Source organism: Zootermopsis nevadensis, unplaced genomic scaffold (assembly GCF_977971745.1).
Source record: "Zootermopsis nevadensis isolate Lab colony 2312 unplaced genomic scaffold, Znev_1.0 Znev_ptg000010l, whole genome shotgun sequence".
NCBI classification, from domain to species: domain Eukaryota; kingdom Metazoa; phylum Arthropoda; class Insecta; order Blattodea; family Termopsidae; genus Zootermopsis; species Zootermopsis nevadensis.
The window spans coordinates 9,882,021-9,899,948 of NW_028259142.1; positions in this window are offsets into that span (position 1 = coordinate 9,882,021).

Here is a 17,928-nt window from a genome sequence, read left to right on the forward strand (position 1 = left end):
GTTTGTAACCTACAAGTTAAAACAAATTGTCATTACTCCATTTTCATAACCAATTACTTGTTACCATTTGTGTACCAGCCAGCTCTTCATTTCCGCCAATATAATTTGTCTCATCTCACTTACTAAGTAATCCATAAACATACCAATACACACTCACCCTGAAAATGGTACATTCAGTGTTTACGAAAATGTTGGATTGCTTTCATCATTCAACATGGACATCACTGAAAGCCAAAGCTGTACACTGGATTTCAGTTGCAAACACTGAAGTACAGGAAGTCTTGTAATTGTTTATGTACATAATTTGTATAATATTTGCAGCAAACTCGTCTCACTCGTGGCCTAATGTCATTGGTCTACTGTCCTGGTTGGTAGATATGGTTAGAACTTACAGACCCGAGATGTTGAGCATGATTATGTTTCCTCCTGAAGGTGAGGAAGATGTAGATGAAAGCAATCTCGATACACAGGTAATTACTTCTTGTTTGTTTTTCTTCCCCATGGTCCTTCTGATAAGATAATTAGGTACAGTAAGACTGTAATCTTGCGACTTGCAAGGAATGCAGGAAGTCCGAAGCGTTAGAGGCTGACGCTATCTTTTCTCCTTTACCCCACTTTGTCACCCAGCAAGTCTCAAGATTACAATCATGGACTATATAATTCACATTTCATAAAAGATCTATGAACATTGAGAAAATAAATATTATGTTATGTGCATATTTGTTGTGTGCAGTTATTACCCTTCGTCCTTTGATCAAACAGGCCAAGTGGTAAATGGATTATCGTGGAATAAAAGCATGCAGCTCATATTTCATGATTTTCTTTGTGTGTAGTTGTAGTTTTGACAGCCACGGTGGTCTAGCGGTTAGAACGCTGGCCTTGTAATCCTGGGGTCTCGGGTTCGATTCCCGGCGGTGTCCGAATTTATAACTTGTGTTGGGCAAGGCCGTGGTCTAGGAAACACGGAGTTTTCCTCCGGGGGCTTCCCCGGTTTCTCCGTGGCATCCCAACAATTACTCCATTCACACACAGAAGAAGGCAATGGCAAACCACTTCTGGATCATCTGCCAAGAACGTATATGAACAGGTCCCAGTCCGAGAAAAGGATAGAAGGATCCTGTTCATATGGACCTGTCGTCAGACAGAACACAAGAAAAAAACTGTAGTTTGTCATGCCGCTATTTATTCAAGGAAGTAATGTTTACCTCTGGAATGTTGGTGACCACCTTCACAGCTATGTGACATCTCAACCACAACCCCCAAAGACCACTGTTCACCGATTAAACAATAATTCTATAAGGAACACAGTAAAGATTAGTTACTTAGTTTGTATTTTCTTCTGATTACATTTTAAATGCATGACTATGGATGAAGAGAAGCAACAGATGGTTGTCTTTACAATTTATATTGGAACATCTTGAATTTTAAGCAATCTTCATCCTGATTGAAATTACGAGAGAAACATGTACCTCCTCGGGGGGGTTGGTCAAGTTTTTAAAACGCAACCAAGGGAACTGGTCAAGTGTTTAAAAAGCAACATTAGGAGAGGTTGGTAGCGTTTTAAAATCTTGTGTATGAAACTAAACTAACCCCCCTGAATGGAGGGTTAAAACATTTGACCAACCCCCCTTCGGGGGGGGGGGGATTGGTTGCGTTTTAAAAACTTGAGTAAAACACTAAACTAACCCCCCCGAACAGGGGCTAAAAACAAGTGTTTTAACTAAACTAATCCCCCCTTCGGGTGGGGGGGTTAGTTCAGTTTTCGTAATCGTAATATATTGAATGAGCAGTATGACTGAATGAGTATTATTATTAGTATCAGTTTACCTTGTTGGATGAGCCGGGATAGCTCAGTCAGTATAGTGACTAGCTACGGGCTGGACGACCGGGGTTCGATCCCCGACGGGGGCAGAGGGTTTTCCCTCTAGCCTCTGCGTCCAGACCGGCTCTGGGGCCCACCCAGCCTCCTCTACAATGGGTACCGGGGTCCTTTCCCGGGAGTAAAGCCGGCCGGGGCGTGATGCTGACCACTCACCCCCATCTAGTGCCGAGGTCAAGGAAGGCAGGAGCTATACCTCCACTCACCCCAAGCGCCTACATGGCGTATAGTGGGACAAACGTTACTTTACTTTTACCTTGTTGGTGTTGGTCTTCTTTCACTTTTCTTCATTTCTTCTGGAGCAGTGATCATGCTACTGGCTGGGTAGTTGGTGAAGTGTTATTTGTTTACTCGGCATTGTTGTGCTGTACTCAGCATTGTTGTGGAACGCAACAATGCCGAGTAAACAAATACAAGGTGACATTGTTTGATGACGTCATTTTTTAAAGATGACGATAAATCACAAATTTTTATAGTAAAAATATAAAAACAATAGATTCCTTCTGTAACACATTATTATCAATAGAGTTGAACATATTGTTCGTCATGGTGAATGAATTACAAATTTCTTCTTTCAGGATAAAGTAGACAGGAGTTTTGTAAAATAAATCTGCAAGGTAATTATCTAAGATATGGACGTACATAAAAAAAGTTGTCAGTGGAACCACGGTTCCGGAGAATTTGACGTAAATACGCCTATACCGAAAGGAAGTTTATATATTGGCTTTATTTTAAATATTTCCTTTATACATGCTTCACAATTGAGATAAGTTTGATTAAGATATGGCTTATTTAATTTGAATTAGTTACGCTTAAGATGGGTCTGTGGTAGCTGAATGTTATGTAAAGTAATGTAATGTAAGGTAAGGTAATGTAATGTTTTATAGGTAACAACAATGCCGAGTAAACAGACGACGTTTCGTAGGTAACAATAAAGCCGTGTAAACAGGTGACGCTTCGTAGGTAACAATAATGCCGAGTAAATAATTGACTTTCCTAGGTAAAAATAACAATTGAAGTTTCCTATGTAACATAACAATGCAGTTACACTTTTTCGTTCCACTTTTTGCCGAATGACACTGACCCTAAAATATAGATGTATTTACGCCAAAAACTGATTTCAGAATACATTTAGGATGGAATATGACCAAATTCAAGTAATTCTCTTTGTATTTTTTTTTTTCAACTACCAACAATGTGTAAATATGGACCGACAATGGTAAGTTTGTACGTGAACACCTGCGTGCATAACAATGCAAGAAAAAGTACTGGGATTTCTAACATACGCCTGCAAAAATCTTGGCTGAGCATGCCGTAAAGCTATTTTCTAATTTATTATGCATGCTGTATAATTGCCTGAATGAACCGTATTGCAATCCACTCCTTTACCTAAGAAACTAATTGTTACGTCATCTGTTTATTCGGCATTGTTGCATTAGTATATATTGGCGTCAACAATCAGCTTTCGTTATTAACGCAGGAGTTCATATAAAAGCAGTGGAGTTGAGCTTTTGTGCTGGTAAAACGTTTTAGAAAATAGAAAGTGCTTATCTTATATAAGAATTATTAAGAAATCTGTGACGTGGACGTCGTGGTCTCTTACAATTGAACAAAGTTTGAGAAATCTGTGACGTGGACGTCGTGGTCTCTTACAATTGAACAAAGTTTGAGAGACATGGAAGGAGGTGAGCTGGCCTTTCTGAAGGCCCACCTCCCTGAAGTGTTCCAACAGGTCCAGAAGCAGATCCTGGACGCCATCGCGGCGGAAAAGCAAAGACAGCGGGCAGCAGTGGCAGCAGCATTAAATACAGCAGCTACGACCGTGGTCGGAGGGCCTACTCGAGCCAACACTGGCAAGAGGAAAGCCAAAGAGTTGGACTTGTCCAATTCGAGCGGTTCGTTGGAACCCGCATCCAGGCGCCCGACGCCCGGGCCACTGTCCGGAGCCCAGTCACCTTCTCTGCCGGCACCGGCAAAAGTTCATCGGCCCGATGGACCGTCGGTAGCAGCAACATCATCCACCGCTTCCATGAGCAGGACAGTGCAGCCCTCAGCCAAGGGACCCGGCTCCCAGCCGGGACCCTCTTCCTCGATGGAGGTGACTGGGGACCTGTCCGGGCCGCTCACTGGTGTGTCATCTGACGCCGCTTCTTCTTCCAACGCTCAAGTGGACAAAACGGCTCCGGGGGAGCGCCGTAACAAAACCCCGGTGTACGTCTCTGGGGTGAAGGACGTACGCAGCTTCCTGCATAGGATTCGCGCGGAGTTGGCCTGCGGGATCGTGGCGCAGATGAAGGGAGACCTTCTGGCTCTTGTGCCTGAGACCGCCGACGGGTTCCGGGCCACCGTCAGGGTCCTGCGGTCCCTCGATGAGGGCGAGGGTGTGAGTTTTCACACATTCTCCCTCCCTGAGGATCGGTGCGTGCGCCTGCTGATTAAAAACCTGGGAGTGCGCATGCCTGAGGCCGAGGTACGCGAGGAGCTGGCCGCCATGCACATTGCTGTGCAGGGGGTCATGCAACTGCGATCGAGGCGCCGGGCCATGGACCAGGACGGTGACCGTCCCCTTACGCCACACTTTATAGTGTCGATAGCACGAGGCCCCGACGTGGCGAAAGTGCGTTCCCTTACTGAGATCTGCGGTCTGCGGGTCAAGGTAGAAACATATGTTGCACCAAAGGGGCCCATGCAGTGTAAACGGTGCCAACGCTTCGGGCACACGCAGCGGAACTGCGGTTATGCACCCAGGTGCGTGGCCTGCGGGGACGCTCACCCATCCGGGTCGTGTGCCACCCCCAAGCAACAACTTAAGTGCTGCAGCTGCGGAGGCAACCACACTGCGAACTATAGAGGTTGCAGTAAGTGGAAGGAAGCCAAGACGGCCGCTGCACAGCGTGCGAAAGGGGATCGCGGCCGAAAGGACGACGTCTCCACGCGCCTGCCAGCGCCCAAATCGGCGCTAGCTAAGCCTTCCCTCGAGCAGGAGAACTTGGGCCCTGGGTGGAACCACGTGGTCCGTGGTGGCCGCGTCGTCAAGGCTGCGGCTATGAAGAACCCCGCCCCAACGCCAACTGGAGCCATTGTACAGACTGAGCGGCAGACTATCCCCAAGGGCGGCCGTGCCAAGCCCGCTCGTCCTGTGGCGCCGGTGGCAAATCCCACAGCACCTGCTCTCAAGAAGACTGACCCCACCCCACCCAAGGGTCAATCACCGCTCCAGGACATCTCAGATATCCTGGAAACCCTCTCACCACGGGTCTGCATTGAGTTGACACGACGTCTCCTCGCCGCGATCCATTCACTCCCCCCCGGGGGGTCTCGTCCGCGAGCCCTCCTCAAAACCGTTCTCCTCTTCATGGCCGACAATGACTGCACGGCCTAGAGGACACGGTAGCAAGGCCTTGCGGCTGGCTTACTGGAACGCCGACGGTGTCCGCGACAGGAAGCTGGAGCTGGAGCAGTTCCTCGGTGACTACGGAGTCGATGTTTGCCTCCTGAACGAGACGCACCTCACGTCGGGTCGGGCCTTGAGGTTCGCGAACTACGTTTGCCACCGTACGGACCGCCCGACGCTAGGGGGTGGCACAGCGATCCTTGTCCGCAGGGGCATTGATCATTACCCTGTGCCGGTATCGGGTCTACAACAACTAGAAGCAACCGCCATTCACCTGGTACTGGCAACCAGGAAAGTCAAGCTAGTGGCGGCATACCTCGCACCCACCCGGCCATGGATAGAGTCGGACCTGACCGAGTGCTTGAGCGGGGGTTTCCCGGTCCTCTTGGCTGGTGACCTCAACGCGAAACACACGGACTGGAATTCTAGCCTTATCTCTACTAGGGGCTCGCTCCTGCGTGATTACGCCAACAGAAATTCCTGCTTCATCTACGGGCCGGATTCTCCAACCACGGCTCCCTACACACACAACGCCACACCTGACGTCCTTGATATTGTCCTCATCAAGGACTTCGTCCTACCGGTGCACCTGACTGTCTGCCCCGCACTCAGCTCAGATCACCTGCCCGTCCTCGTCGACACCACGTGCCGATCGTCCTTTCAAAACCTGCCTGATCGCCCGGACTTCGCGAGAATGGACTGGGCTGCATTCCAGGCTTGCCTCGAAAGCAGACTACCGGGGAACCCCGTGGTAAACGACGAGGAAGAAATTGACAAGTGCGTCGAGGAGCTGACCAGTGCTATCCTGGAAGCCACAGCAGCGTCCGCTCCCAAGCTTCGACCCCGCATTGACAGGCGACCGCTTCTACCCGCTAGTATTCGAGATGAAATACGCCTGAAGAACCGGCTGAGGAGGCGATGGCAGGTCACAAGAGACCCCGCTCTTAAGACCCAGGTCAATCGACTCCAGAGGTCGGTGACCTATCGTCTCAACGAGTGGCGGAACGAACAGTGGAGCGACACGCTCGAATCCTTGGACTGCGAGGACCAGTCGCTTTGGAAAATGACCAAGCGTGTGATGCGAGTCCCCACTCCGTCGCCCCCCTTCTTAGTGATGGGAGGACTGGCTCTCTCGAACCCCGAGAAGGCAGAAGCCCTAGCCGACAGCCTTGAGGTCCAGTTCCAGCCGGTAGACTACCCGTCGGACCTGACTACAATTGACATGGTTAACGAGGCGATGCGAGCATACGAGTATGCCCCTGTAAATGAACCAAAATTAACCAGTCCATCGGAGGTCGCCCAGGCCATCAAGGGACTCAAGCTTGGCAAGGCTCCGGGCCCCAACGGTATACCGAACAGGGTCCTGAAACATCTCCCACGACGCGCGGTAACCTTTCTCACGAAAGTGTTCAACGCGGTCCTTCGCAGGCAACACTTCCCCTCGGCATGGAAACACGCTCGAGTGGTGTCCATACTGAAGCCGGGGAAGGACCCCACGCTACCTTCTTCCTATAGACCCATCAGTCTTCTCGACACGGTCGGCAAACTCTGCGAGAAAATCCTACTAACGAGGGTCCTACACGAGGTCAGTGAACGCGGGCTGCTGCGCGACGAGCAGTTTGGGTTTCGACCCAGACACAGCACATCGTTACAGCTGGCTCGCCTCGTCGAAAGGGTCAACAGAAACCTTGATGAGAAGCGGCTAACCGGCGCGGTTTTCCTGGACGTGGCCAAAGCCTTCGACACAGTCTGGGTCCAAGGCCTCCTATACAAACTGACCGTCCTCAACTTCCCGTCGTACTTGGTAAAAACCATATCTTCCTACCTCGCTGACCGGACATTCCAGACATCCTTCCAGTCGGCCATGTCCACACGTCGTACCATGCGGGCTGGAGTTGTGCAGGGCGGAATTCTCTCCCCTGTGCTCTTCAGTCTGTATGTCAACGACATACCCACACCGTCCCGCCACGTCGAGTTAGCACAATACGCGGACGACACGGCTCTAGTAGTCACGTCCCGTAGCCCAACGCTTCTCGTCAGGTATCTGGAGACCTACCTCAGTAGACTTGAGCTCTGGCTCAGGGCCTGGAGGATTGCTATCAACGTCTCGAAGAGCACCGCGGTTCTCTTCATTTCCGCGAGAAGACACATCCAACAGCCCCGAGCAGTGCAGTTCCTCGGACAGCCGATCCAATGGGTCAAAACAGCACAGTATCTGGGGGTCACCCTTGACGCCGGGCTTACTTGGTCGGCGCACGTCAACCAAGTGGGAAAGAAGGCAGCGCAACGATTAGGTGTGCTAGGCCCGCTTATCAATAGGAGAAGTGGCCTGTCAATCAGGAACGGTGTACTACTCTATAAGCAGCTCATCCGTCCCATAATGGATTACGCATGCCCGATCTGGAGGTCAGCTGCCCACAGCCACGTCCAGAAGCTGCAAGTTCTGCAATCCAAGTGTCTTCGAATTGTTACTAACGCGCCCTGGTACGTTAGTAACAGGCAAATACATGAGGATCTGGGGGTCCCTTTCTTTGCCGACCACATCAGAGCACTAACTGAGAGGTTTGACTCGAGGTTAGCTGGTGTGGGGAACCCCTTAGTTCGGCAACTCGGAAGACACTCGTGCCGAATGAGGGCTGCCAGAGTTCACCCAAGGGCAACCGAGGGCGACTGATGTTCAGCAGGCCAGCCGAAGCCATCCCCAAAAGACGGCCAAGTCAGCACAACGAGTGGTTAGACTACTCGGCTACCCTGACTGAGGTTTTCCGTGCTTTCCTCAGTTGTAAGGCGAATGCCAGGGTATAACTTAATAGGGGCACGGCCCGCCACCCTTCCCCCCGATCATGGAGGCCATCAGCTGAAGTGATCTTCCCCCCATGCCGCAGAGGCCTTCAGCCGAAACGGCCCCTCCCTCTCTGGGTTCATACCCCAGAGACCCAACCAACCAAATTCCTTCGACAACTTGCCTGACAGGATAACCTCCCATCAGCAGCAACAAATCCCAGTTTGAATGGTCGAGGCTCCCGCCACGACGAAACCCCGTTAGCGTTAGCAAAATTTCCGTTCTTATATTACGACCGTTTACCATTTCCAGCAATGCGTCTTGTGCGCAGGAATGGTTTCACCTAGGTAGGGACGATGCTTGCGCTTGCGCAGGCCTCTGCCCTCAGTTAGCTTCTTTGGTTGGTTTGTTTGGTTGCTTTCGTTATTGGATGGATATTCCCCCCATGCCGCAGAGGCCTTCAGCCGAAACGGCCCCTCCCACTCTGGGTTCAAACCCCAGAGATCCAACCAACCAAATTCCTTTGGACAACTTGCCTGACGGGATAACCTCCCATCAGCAGCAACAGATCCCAGTTTGAATGGTCGAGGCTCCCGCCACGACGAAACCCCGCTAGCGTTAGCAAAATTTAAGTTTTATATTAAGACCGTTTACCATTTCCAGCAATGCGCCTTGTGCGCAGGAATGGTTTCACCTAGGCAGGGACGATGCTTGCGCTTGCGCAGGCCTCCGCCCTCAGTTAGCTTTTTGGTTGGTTGGTTTGGCTTTCGTTATTACGGAAAGAGCTGAGTTGTGAATCGCTTGTAGAAGAACTGCGTCGTAGATAATTTTGTGCTGTTAGAAACGTTTTAGAATATCACAAGTACTTATCTTATATAAGAATTATTAAGAAATCTGTGATACTGCCCTCCACTTTTTCTATTTTATTACTGATTAAATTGATAATTGCCGGTGGACATCGTGGTCTCTAACAATTGAACAAAGTTTGAGGTAAGTGATTCATATTTATTATTACTGTTATTATTTGCAATTGTATTTTTGATTGTCTGTGGTATGGTGAGGGTTGGTGTGTAATCGTTAAACATTCACATGCCAGCAACTCCATATGGAAGATCTCGTTGTATTTAAAGGACTATATTTCTGTAATGTTGGCTACCGGAGGAATTCTGTAGCCACCTTCGTCCTTAAGGGAGAATAGCAGCTAGTTGTATTTATTTCATGTTACTGGCAACGCCCGATTGTCTGATTTTATTTGTGCTGTCACGAATACTAAACAATTTGAGGTAGAATTGCCATTGAACCGTTTTCTGCAGCACTAGTTGGTTGTACATCAAATACCTTCTGCATTTATTGTAGGTATTTCAACTTTACAGGAATACGAAAAAATCTCGTGAATAAATTTTGTAACTCTTTTAAACCGAAGAAGGTCTAAAATTGTTTAAGAACTCCTAATAACCACTCCTTACAGTGCAAACCATAAATAGAGATTGCAGCGTTAAAAGATGTTAAAGCCGATGGTACATGCACGGACTAAAACTCCAAGTGTCGTGAAAACTAAGAAGTTTTCCTTGAGTTCAGTGCGTAACAGTAGCAACAATCTCTTGTTGCTTTTCATATTTAAGCGATGATGAACCAAATGACAAGTGTGAAATCTTCATATTAACTGCAGGCATCGTAGTGAAGGAACGTAAATTCTGTTTCCGGGAATTAAAATCGTCGAAGGTCAATGTATGTGATCCTGCTTTGATAAATGCGCCGGAAAAAATTTTGATGGACCCGAGACATGATACATTTGGACTAGACATATTTGGAATTTAATTTGGTAACGACTATTTTGATAAATAAGAACACAGAAGTTTTAATTGACGCTAGTAGAAATTTGGGGATGAGTGAGGTTGTCCGAGATTTTCCTCAGTTCAAAAGGATGACGGCCCGCCAACCCCAAATCATTGAGGCCTTCGGCTGACGTGAACTTCCCCGCAATTCGCAGAGCGACCGAAGGGTTCAAATTCCAGAAACTCTCCAACTAAAATCCTTTTCATTAGGAACAAGTTGCCTCACGCGATACGTCTCATCAGCAGCAACAGACCTTCAAGGCTTCCTCCGCGACAAAACCCTCGTTTTAGTTATGAGGCTTTGTTTATCATTGCCAGCAAAGCGTTCCTTACGCAGGAATGGTGTTTTCTAGCAAGGGACGATGACATGAACTTGCACAGGATTCTGTCCTTTTTGCCCTCAGCTTTTTGATACTCCTAGGTTCAGAGAGAGGATTTTAACCTGGAGACGGAGAAAGACTCCGATCTCCAAAACGCCATTTTTATTGCTTTTTGGTCTTGGACTATGCATTAGGTCCAAAAAATAGTTTGCTTCAACATCTTAAGAGAGACTGGAACCAAGGACTGTATTCGGGTATGTGACCTTAGATTGTGTTATTTCCCCTCTGAAACGTAAAATTTTGCCTTGGCGTCGTTCTTTTATCGCGGTTGCGTTCCTGTCAACAGAAACCATTCTTCTTGTCAGGAGTCGAAAACAGTGTCGAGGCAAAAATCTCTGACCCTGGCGCCGTTGTTCTGTCTCGCTTAGTTTCGGAGTTAAAGAAAACGCCCTCGCCGGAAATCGAACTCAGGGCACTTTCACCAGAGTTCTGACCTTCCAGTGTTCTGTCGTTTGTCTTAAGGAATAATAACGCAATGTTTCTTCTTCACGACCTGCAAGCGAACGAGTAAAGAAATGTCACACATAGCCAGTAGACTCTGCGGTATTTACTAACTGGAAATACGACAGTTTCTCACAAATTCATCTTCTGGGTCCAGACAGTTTTCGGGCTTATGACCTTAGTCAGTCAAATCATTTCTCAGAAACAAACACAGAATTTGCTGTAGCGCCATTCTTCCCTAGTGCTTGCTGTCCGAACAACGTAAAATATCTTTCCCGGGATTCGAAGGAAGGAAACATATTCTTTGGCCCAGCGCCCGGGCCCCTCAAAAATCATCTTTCAAATTAATCAATGATACTGATACCGGACGTTATTTTTAAATAAGGGCAACTGGAATTGCAGTTTCTTCTTATGTCCCTTCTCATTCTTTTTAAATGTACGCGTATTCTCTTCTTATTGGGAAAGTACTTATTATTAGTTATTGACTTCTTACATTCATGACTGAATGTAACCAAATTATAGTTAGAGTAATTCTTCCTGTGTTTTCTCAAATACCAACAATGTGTAAATATGGAACCAACCAAAACCAAAGAAGCTAACTGAGGGCAGAGGCCTGCGCAAGCGCAAGCATCGTCCCTACCTAGGTGAAACCATTCCTGCGCACAAGACGCATTGCTGGAAATGGTAAACGGTCGTAATATAAGAACGGAAATTTTGCTAACGCTAACGGGGTTTCGTCGTGGCGGGAGCCTCGACCATTCAAACTGGGATTTGTTGCTGCTGATGGGAGGTTATCCTGTCAGGCAAGTTGTCGAAGGAATTTGGTTGGTTGGGTCTCTGGGGTATGAACCCAGAGGGGGAGGGGCCGTTTCGGCTGAAGGCCTCTGCGGCATGGGGGGAAGATCACTTCAGCTGATGGCCTCCATGATCGGGGGGAAGGGTGGCGGGCCGTGCCCCTATTAAGTTATACCCTGGCATTCGCCTTACAACTGAGGAAAGCACGGAAAACCTCAGTCAGGGTAGCCGAGTAGTCTAACCACTCGTTGTGCTGACTTGGCCGTCTTTTGGGGATGGCTTCGGCTGGCCTGCTGAACATCAGTCGCCCTCGGTTGCCCTTGGGTGAACTCTGGCAGCCCTCATTCGGCACGAGTGTCTTCCGAGTTGCCGAACTAAGGGGTTCCCCACACCAGCTAACCTCGAGTCAAACCTCTCAGTTAGTGCTCTGATGTGGTCGGCAAAGAAAGGGACCCCCAGATCCTCATGTATTTGCCTGTTACTAACGTACCAGGGCGCGTTAGTAACAATTCGAAGACACTTGGATTGCAGAACTTGCAGCTTCTGGACGTGGCTGTGGGCAGCTGACCTCCAGATCGGGCATGCGTAATCCATTATGGGACGGATGAGCTGCTTATAGAGTAGTACACCGTTCCTGATTGACAGGCCACTTCTCCTATTGATAAGCGGGCCTAGCACACCTAATCGTTGCGCTGCCTTCTTTCCCACTTGGTTGACGTGCGCCGACCAAGTAAGCCCGGCGTCAAGGGTGACCCCCAGATACTGCGCTGTTTTGACCCATTGGATCGGCTGTCCGAGGAACTGCACTGCTCGGGGCTGTTGGATGTGTCTTCTCGCGGAGATGAAGAGAACCGCGGTGCTCTTCGAGACGTTGATAGCAATCCTCCAGGCCCTGAGCCAGAGCTCAAGTCTACTGAGGTAGGTCTCCAGATACCTGACGAGAAGCGTTGGGCTACGGGACGTGGCTACTAGAGCCGTGTCGTCCGCGTATTGTGCTAACTCGACGTGGCGGGACGGTGTGGGTATGTCGTTGACATACAGACTGAAGAGCACAGGGGAGAGAATTCCGCCCTGCACAACTCCAGCCCGCATGGTACGACGTGTGGACGTGGCCGACTGGAAGGATGTCTGGAATGTCCGGTCAGCGAGGTAGGAAGAGATGGTTTTTACCAAGTACGACGGGAAGTTGAGGACGGTCAGTTTGTATAGGAGGCCTTGGACCCAGACTGTGTCGAAGGCTTTGGCCACGTCCAGGAAAACCGCGCCGGTTAGCCGCTTCTCATCAAGGTTTCTGTTGACCCTTTCGACGAGGCGAGCCAGCTGTAACGATGTGCTGTGTCTGGGTCGAAACCCAAACTGCTCGTCGCGCAGCAGCCCGCGTTCACTGACCTCGTGTAGGACCCTCGTTAGTAGGATTTTCTCGCAGAGTTTGCCGACCGTGTCGAGAAGACTGATGGGTCTATAGGAAGAAGGTAGCGTGGGGTCCTTCCCCGGCTTCAGTATGGACACCACTCGAGCGTGTTTCCATGCCGAGGGGAAGTGTTGCCTGCGAAGGACCGCGTTGAACACTTTCGTGAGAAAGGTTACCGCGCGTCGTGGAAGATGTTTCAGGACCCTGTTCGGTATACCGTTGGGGCCCGGAGCCTTGCCAAGCTTGAGTCCCTTGATGGCCTGGGCGACCTCCGATGGACTGGTTAATTTTGGTTCATTTACAGGGGTATACTCGTATGCTCGCATCGCCTCGTTAACCATGTCAATTGTAGTCAGGTCCGACGGGTAGTCTACCGGCTGGAACTGGACCTCAAGGCTGTCGGCTAGGGCTTCTGCCTTCTCGAGGTTCGAGAGAGCCAGTCCTCCCATCACTAAGAAGGGGGGCGACGGAGTGGGGACTCGCATCACACGCTTGGTCATTTTCCAAAGCGACTGGTCCTCGCAGTCCAAGGATTCGAGCGTGTCGCTCCACTGTTCGTTCCGCCACTCGTTGAGACGATAGGTCACCGATCTCTGGAGTCGATTGACCTGGGTCTTAAGAGCGGGGTCTCTTGTGACCTGCCATCGCCTCCTCAGCCGGTTCTTCAGGCGTATTTCATCTCGAATACTAGCGGGTAGAAGCGGTCGCCTGTCAATGCGGGGTCGAAGCTTGGGAGCGGACGCTGCTGTGGCTTCCAGGATAGCACTGGTCAGCTCCTCGACGCACTTGTCAATTTCTTCCTCGTCGTTTACCACGGGGTTCCCCGGTAGTCTGCTTTCGAGGCAAGCCTGGAATGCAGACCAGTCCATTCTCGCGAAGTCCGGGCGATCAGGCAGGTTTTGAAAGGACGATCGGCACGTGGTGTCGACGAGGACGGGCAGGTGATCTGAGCTGAGTGCGGGGCAGACAGTCAGGTGCACCGGTAGGACGAAGTCCTTGATGAGGACAATATCAAGGACGTCAGGTGTGGCGTTGTGTGTGTAGGGAGCCGTGGTTGGAGAATCCGGCCCGTAGATGAAGCAGGAATTTCTGTTGGCGTAATCTCCCCAGCGGTCTCTTACCCTTAGGCTTCCCAACCAATACCCGGTGCACACCTCTTGTCCCATCCATGCGCGCAACTTGCCCCGCCCATCTCATTCTTCTCGATTTAATCACCCTGAGAGTACAGATTTTTAAGCTCATCATTATGCAGTTTTCTCCACGCCCCATCGTCTTCCCTCTTAGGCCCAAATATCCTCCTCAACACCCTGTTCTCAAACACCTGCAATCTATGTTCCTCCCTCTGAGTAAGAGACCATGTTTAGCAGCCATACAAAACAACAAGCAAGATTATTGTTTTGTATACTTTAATTTTCAGGTTCTTAGAAATCACACGGGAAGACAAAATATTTTGAACTGAGAAGTAGCAAGCATTTCCAGAATTTAATCTTCTCCTAACTTCCTCATGAGTATCATTTTTATTTGTTATTGTTGTTCCCAGATATTTGAACTTTGTAACCCTTTCAAAGGACTTATTAGCTACCCTAAGATAATTTTGCCTGTCTTCTGATGACGAGATACTAACATGTACTTAGTATTTTCTGAATTTACTTCTAGCCCCACCTGTCTACTAGCCTCTAGTAAAACTTCTGCGTTCCTCTGTATTGTATTCATATCGTCCCCCAATAAATTAACATCATCAGCATATTCCAATAGCTGATGTGTCCCCTTCAATTGCAAACCCTGCTGCCTACCTTGGACCTTCCTGATGGCGTATTCTAGCGCAAAGTTACAGAGCAAGGGAGACAAAGCATCTCCTTGTTTTAGACCGTTCTTGATGAGGAATGTCTCAGATACATATTTACCTACTCGAATTTTGCTACAGGTTTCATTTAAGCACATTTTTATTAGACCCACTAGCTTCTTTGGTATACCAAATTCAATAAGAATATTATATAGCATTTCTCTCTTCACAGAGTCATAGGCTCTTTTGAAATCTATAAATAATTGATGTACAGTCCCACTGAACTCCCATTTTTTCTCTAGTATCTGACGAATGTAAAAGATCTGATCAATCGTTGATCTGTTTCGTCTGAACCCACACTGATGATCCCCAATAATTTCATTCGCATATGGAATTAATCTTGTCAAAAGAATGTTTGATAGAATTTTGTATGAGGTTGATAGCAGCGAAATTCCTCGGTAATTACCACAGTCAGTCTTGTCCCCCTTCTTATGAATAGGAATAATTATGGATTCCTTCCATTGTTGTGGCATCTCTTCCTTACCCCAAATTAACTAAATAAGCTTATGGATCCTCATATGCAACCCTTTGCCACCTGCTTTAATTAATTCGGCTGGAATCTGATCAATTCCTGGAAATTTATAACTTTTCAACTTCATCTAAGCTAGGTTCTGTCACCAACAGTTCAGCTGTATGCATTTTAATCTGTCTAATATCACCAGTATCATGAACATTTAAGAGCTCGCTAAAGAAATTTTTCCATCTATTCACAATTTTTATTGGATCAGGAAGCAAATTCCCATTATCATCCTTTACCAAATTGGTCTGGGATTGATATCCTTTCTTAAAGTTATTAATGCCTCTGTACAGGTCTCTGATATTTTTTTCCTTATTAGTTGTCTCAAGTTCAGCAATTTTGTCCTTCAGGTATTCCCTTTTCTTAGTCCTAAAGGTTCTACTAGCCTCACGTCTCACGTTACATAGATTATCCGCATTTGTTTTGTTTGGGTCCTGCAACCATTGAAATTTTGTTTGCTTCCGTCAATCTATTAATTTGGTACATTCTTCATCAAACCACGGTTTATTTTGCTTTCTCCTGTAGTATCCTAGTTTCTCTTTGGCTGAAATTTTAATGCAGTTTCTGACATTTTCCCACTCTCTGTTGATGTCACCACTTTCCATATCTTCATCCGTCTCTAAAATTTGAAACCTATTCGAAATTTCAACTTCATATTGTTCGTTTGCCTCTCACTCACTTAATTTTTTCAAATCAAATCTTTCTGTGTCGAAATTTTGCTTTGTTCGTCCACAGGGATCATGCCCTCCCTGTCTCATTGCACTTCCTGCACTGCCACTAAGTCTAACTTATAATTCTCTAATTCCCTACTCGCTTGTATGAAGATAGTAGTTAAATTATATTTTACATCTTACTAATATTTCCAATTTGTAGAAGATTTATGTATGACTAACCTACCATTTGCCCCACTTAATGGTACCTGCACCTTGTCGTGGTGGTGGGGCTTGAGTACCTCAGTGACCCCAAGAGCTATGCTGGCGGTAGCATTGCTACTGGTAGGGCCTCCCTAGCCAGATTGGTCGAGGGGGAGAGGTCAGACTAAGACGGGTACCCTGGTCCTCCAGGTTGGGGGTTGGTCGCAAGGCTAACAACCTTGCATCGTAAAAAAGAATAAAGTTGAGAATAATTTGATGAATGAAGCCGGACTGTCCTCACGAAGACGAACATTAGCAAGGAACAAGGATAAGAATTTGGTACTACATATTGGAACATGGAATGTGCGCACTCTGCTACAAGTAGGAGCGATGAATGGTATAGCTGATGAAATTATAAAATATAGAATGGAAATTGTCGCTATACAAGAAATTAGATGGAAAAATAAGGGAGTAATAAATAAGGCAAACTTCTCCATATATTATTCTGGGAAAGACGATAGGCAAGGAGAATGTGGAGTAGGATTTATTGTTACCAGGCAAATGCGTAAGGCTGTGCTGGCCTTTACACCAGTAAGTGAAAGAATATGTACACTTAGAGTAAAAGGGAAACTCCATAATATAACACTTGTTAATGTCTATGCACCAACCGAGGGGACAGAAGAGGTGGCAGTAGATGGTTTCTATGATGAATTGCAGTCTGTATGTGATAAAATTTCGAAACATGACATGATAATAGTACTTGGTGATTATAATGCAAAGCTTGGGAAAGAAGAAGTCTATGTCAAACTATTTGGAAGGAATAGTCTACATGAAGAAACTAATAATAATGGCCTAAGGGTAGCACAATTTGCAGCTGCAAATAATTTAAGGGTCATGAGCACATACTTCCCAAGGAAAGATATTCATAAGGGTACTTGGAAAATTCCTGGAACAAATAATTTTAATCAAATAGATCATATATTGGTATCTAGGAGATGGGCGACAGATGTAGAAAATGTGCGCACATTCCGAGGGGCAAATTCTGACTCGGACCATTATTTAGTTGGGTTTAGAATGAAGCAAAAATATGTATGGTTATGAAAGGGAAAATGGAAAGAATTAAAAGGTGGAATGTAGACAAATTAGAAGATAGGGGTACAGTACAGGAGTATCAATGTAATTTAAACTTAGAATTACAAAAGATAGAAAAAGGGCCTGATATTGAAGATGAATGGAACTGCATAAAGAATGCCATTTTAAAAACAGCACATATAACTGTTGGAGAGACAAGAAGATCAAGAAATGAAGATTGGTATGATGATGAATGTAGATTTGTCGTCAAACAGAAGAAGCAAGCTAGAATGAAATGTTTACAGCGAAATACGAGAGCTAATAGAAATCTTTATAATGAAAAACGGATATTGGCCACCAGAATATGTAGAAAGAAGAAATAGAAGCGTTAGGAAGAAAGATCGACAGTATGATAGAACACCATCGTAGAAATGAAAGTAGAAAATTTCACAAGGAGCTTAAAGAAGTAACACAAGAATACAGACCGAAAGCTGTAGCATGTAAAGATAGTCAAGGAAATCTATTGACAGAGAACCGTGATATTGTTAATAGATGGAAAGAGTATTTTAGTGGTATCCTGAACGGAAATATAATTGAGACAGGGCAGCCAACATATTATACTGTGGATAATTACATTGAAGATCCTACGTTTGAAGAAGTGCAAAAAGTAATCAAATGTCTGAAAAATGGTAAAGCACCCGGAAGTGATGGGATTACTGCTGAACT